Source organism: Mus pahari, chromosome 4 (assembly GCF_900095145.1).
Source record: "Mus pahari chromosome 4, PAHARI_EIJ_v1.1, whole genome shotgun sequence".
In the NCBI taxonomy this organism is placed as follows: Eukaryota; Metazoa; Chordata; class Mammalia; order Rodentia; family Muridae; genus Mus; species Mus pahari.
Window position 1 is genome coordinate 112,817,565 of NC_034593.1, and position 4,971 is coordinate 112,822,535.

Here is a 4,971-nt window from a genome sequence, read left to right on the forward strand (position 1 = left end):
TCTCTCTCTCTCTCTCTCTCTCTCTCTCTCTCTCTCTCTCTCTCTCTCTCCCCCACCCCCGCGGTCCACCTTCAACGTTTGTCTCTACGGAATATTTTTTGTTTTCCTTATGTCTACTCTATATCATGCTGTGAGCACAAGTTTCATTAATAATTATGATACAAATCATCCTGAAACTTAGAACCTCTTTATATCATTTTTTGAATGATTTTTTTACAAACAGTATGTAATTGACTTACTTATGAAGATCTTACTGCCCTCTCCAGTCTTGTTATCATTGATGTTAATGCTTACTTCCGTTACTTCCCACTTTCATGTTTTAAGCTGTTTTAAATTCTTCGCCTTTTCTGCTTTCTTATGTGTTACATAAGCAGTCTTTTCTGTGTGAGGTAAGGAAGCTGTACATAACAACGTGGCTGACATTATGACTGATCCCCACTCGCTGTGCAGTCCTGCGCCACTTCAAGTGAGATGCTGAGACCCTTTCCTCAGGGCACTTTAGAATGTTCTGTTTTAATATAATTATTGCAACATTATGAATACAACTGCAAACACATGCACAGTAAAGCGACAGTGATTTTCAATAATGAAATTCGTTTTAAAATGACCACAGTACCATTTGTTCCTAGATTTGCTTTATGGAACACTTCTTTCTTACCTCTGCTACAATTTCTTCTGTCTTACTCACCTTTCCATTGCGATCATTTCCTGTAGTCATTCCTGAAAGACAGTTGCAGAATAACAAATTCTGTTTCCCTCGAGTGGGTGTGCCTTGCTTATTCTTGCTGGAGGATGTTCTCACTTGCAGACCATTCTGAGCCGAGAGCTTCCATGTTTGTCTGATTTTTTTTTTCTTTTTCTTTTNTGAGACAGGGTTTCTCTGTGTAGCCCTGGTTTGTCTGATTTTTATTTGTAAAGTGGATTTCACTTTCTTCTGGTTTTTAGTATTTTTTCTCAATCAACTTACAGGAAAAAACATTCCCTTAGGAATAGAGTGAGACTTTTCTTCCACTTTACTCTTTCACATGCGTGATCATGACGTGTTATAATGTAACTATTCAGCTATTAAAAAGAAAGACATCATGAATTTTACAGCAAGTGGATAAAACTTGAGAATAATATCCTGAGTGAGGTAACCCAGTCCCAAAAGGACATGCATGGTATGTACTTACTTATAAGTAGATATTAGTCATAAAATACAGCATAGCTGTGTGTACTGGCTAGCTTTGTGTCAACTTGACACAGCTGGAGTTATCACAGAGAAAGGAGCTTCAGTTGGGAAAATGCCTCCATGAGATCCAGCTGTAAGGCATTTTCTCAATTAGTGATCAAGGGGGGAGGTTCCCTTGTGGGTGGTGCCATCTCTGGGCTGGTAGTCTTGGGTTCTATAAGAGAGTGGATTGAGCAAGCCAGGGGAAGCAAGCCAGTAAAGAACATCCCTCCATGGCTTCTGCATCAGCTCCTGCTCCCTGACCCACTTGAGTTCCAGTCCTGCATCCTTTGGTGATCAACAGCAGTATGGAAATGTAAGCCAAATAAACCCTTTCCTCCCCAACTTGCTTCTTGGTCATGACGTTTGTGCAAGAATAGAAACCCTGACTAAGACACTGTGCTACACTCCACAGACCCAAAGAAGCTAAACAAGAAGGGAAGCATGAACAAAGATGCTTAGGATGTTTGAATCTCACTTAGGAGGGGAATATAATAATCATAAGAGGCAGATGGAGGAAGGGAACTGGGTAGTGAGGGAATAGAGAGGGAAATGGGGGGTGTCAGGATCAAGTGTGGGAAGGGACAGGGGGAATCACCAGAGATCCATGAGAATGAATAGCAATAGGCAGTTGACAGGGGTGGGAAGGTGAGGAGGCATCTCCAGAAGACAGAGACCCGGGGTAAGGGAGGTACCCGAGAATCAATAGGGGTGACTTTAGCTGTGACTCACAGCAGTTGGGGTTATGGAACCTGAAGAGGCCACCTCCCAAAGCTAGAGATTTTCTAGCTTCAGAATCTTCATTTTGTAACTTCTTCCCTTCCTGTTAAAGGACATGTACACCGCAAGCTTATCAGGCTGTCTTATAAAGAGCAGATGTGAGTCCTGCAATTACTAATTATCAGAGTGACTTAGCTATGTCATTTTTTACTTCCGATATGATGGCGTTGGATTTCCATTTACTTTATGTCACTTATCATATGATAGAGAATGAGATTGTCCTTAATTTTTCAACCAAACATATCCTGTTACTGATTATGTCTATAAATTATACCTTCCATGACAAAAAAAAAATGGCTCCACAAGTCAAGAAGGTTTTTGCCAGGACTGATGTCCTTAGTTGAATCTCTGGCGCTCACATGTGTAAGGAGAGAATCAACACTTTTATTTTGTCATCTGACCTCCACAAACATGTGCAGATATACTCACTCTGCCTCACCCCCCATCTGTCTCACACATACACATACACATACACATACACATATACAAACACACTTGTTAAAATACAAAATTTAAAAGCAAAACTGGCACTTTCATATTCATGAAATGAAAGTGGAGTTTCGGAAGGGTATCATATTCTGACTGTGGCACTCAGGTCAACTGGAGCTTGCTAACATGTTAGATAATTTATCACAATAAAGCAAGCAACCTTAAACACAACTGAGTGGAAGTCCACCTCTCCGGGACAAATTATCAATTATGATTGACACCAAAGTCACTTCACCCCAGTTTACGCAATATTAAATAAAACATCTAACTTTTTGCCAAAATGCCTTCCATATTATTTCAATGATTTATTTATTTGTGGAGATGATATCTTATTAATATGCTATCTTTTGAACTGATGTACACTCAAATCAGTAGTATTAGCTACACCTACACCTAAGGAAATATAGGTACCAACCTAGAAGGAGCTTCAAGTCCATGGCTTTCACCTATGCAGTGCTGGATGAGTTACTGCGCCAGCAAACCACGTCTGGTTACATGCAGTGCTGGGAATAGAACTCACGGCTCAGAGCATGCTAGTCCAAGGATATACACATATAGAGCTAAGCCCTGGAACCTGTGTCTAATGGAGTTTGAAACTTTAAGGTTTCACCATCATTAATAAGACAACCTTTTCCTTCTTTTCTCTGTAGTCATAGGGATCTCTTGACCCCTAACAGTAGACACCAATGTCATGATCTAGGGGGACACTAGGGGGTGGACATTCACAATCCCGCCTTCTGAGCATCACTTGAAAACTATTACTCAGAACATCAACCTGTCCTGCCAGAAGCCACTTTCAGAAAATTAGAATTTTATTTGACTCCACAAGTCGGCTGTTCCCAGCATTTTTCTGTTCTCCTTGTCAATTTTCCCTCATCTGCTCTGATTCCCCTGCGCCAAACACACTGTGCAATGTCAGAAGTCACTTGCTTGAAACATCCATCACTTCTAATGTATCCTGTATTATTCTGATATGTTGTGGTCCTAGACATATTTGTGTGACAACTTATTCTTCATAAAAGATGAAGAAAAGGTTACTATTGTAGTAGAAAGGTTCAGTCTTTTCATCTATTTGAAAGCCAAAATCAAAATGTATATTCATATTCATCCCATCTGGACAAATATTTTCATTTCCCTATCAGAACCTTAAGAGTTCACATGTATCAAAAACAAGCAAACAATGGTAGCCTTTGTTTTTGTTCCTTTCAATGTATATTCCATTGAGACAGTGTCATTTTGAAATTTATGTATGCAATTGTGAATCTGTGTGTTAGTATGCACATATGGAATTCTCTATTTTAAAAATAAATGGTCTGACCTGCTCATGGAGGCATTGCAGGTGTGGCTGCTGTGTCACACATGAGTCAGTAGGTGGTAGAGTGGAGAGAGGCTATGTCTACCCTCCATGATCTGACCTGTGAACATCTGAATGATTGGCAGCCTAACATTTCCTGAAAGAAAGGGAGCCTGAGGTATTCCCCAGTCCACTCCAGGGGGCCCAAACAGGAAGCTACCCTGAGACAACCACCAGTCTAGGCTACCCCAATATCTACCTCATCCATGAACTGCTTGAGTGCATGAAGAGGACTGATCCTACAGATCCAAAGCTGTAGGACCTCCATGACACAGAGCAACAAGAGGATATCCAAGAGGAGTCCTAGTGATGATCCAATATTGATAGAGTAGCAGCAACCAGAGGCCTCATACTAGACCAACGAGTTGTTGCAATGAACATTCTCAAGCAAAGAAGTGTTAATGAAAGGGCAAACTGTGGGATACACTGTGACACACTACAGCTTCCACAGTGAGACTTTCCCTCTGTTGGAGGGAAGGTTGCAAGGGTGGAGGACTGGTACAAGGAGAGGGGAACATGAGTGGAATTGGAGTATATGATGCCAACTTCTCAAAGATCCAATAAAGTTAAAATAAATGAATAAACAATCTGACTTCTATATCTTAAGTAACTTTTAAAGAAATATTTATATTTAAAAATATTTTCACATTGCATTTCCAAAGTATATTTTATGTAAATACACTCAATACCTTACTAAAAGAAAATAAATTCTGTACTGGGTTAGTTAGTAGCTGTTTTGTCAGAAATCTAGGTCAGCTCTCAAAAAAAACCCAATAAAATCAATTCAAAGTAATTTAATTTCAAGATATAAATATGATTCCATTTTTCCAGAACCTACTATAACGATTATTTAATCTGATAAGACTGAAATGTACTTTTCTGCTCTGCCAGTTCCTCCTATTTCTGAAAGAAGATGGTTAGAATGGCTGCTGGGCTTGTACATTCTGATGGCATGTATTATGTGTGTCTCCTTTTGTATGTATGGAGGCATTAAACTCCAAGGTATAAATCCAGGATTTATAATGAATTCCATTATTCTACAATAAGAGAAAGAAAATTCATATTTGAAATGTGGGAAAAGTAACCATATTGAGCATGAAAGAAAAATATTTTCATAAAGAATCTAAACCAACTTTAG

At 39.4% G+C, this 4,971-nt stretch overlaps 1 non-coding gene across 1 annotated transcript; it reads left to right on the forward strand.

Annotated features, from left to right (window-relative positions):
* Positions 1-3,796: 3,796 nt before the first annotated feature.
* LOC115063921 lies at positions 3,797-3,928 on the forward strand. The gene has a single exon (XR_003843787.1). It is a non-coding gene; the product is annotated as a small nucleolar RNA SNORA17 (small nucleolar RNA).
* Positions 3,929-4,971: the final 1,043 nt, after the last annotated feature.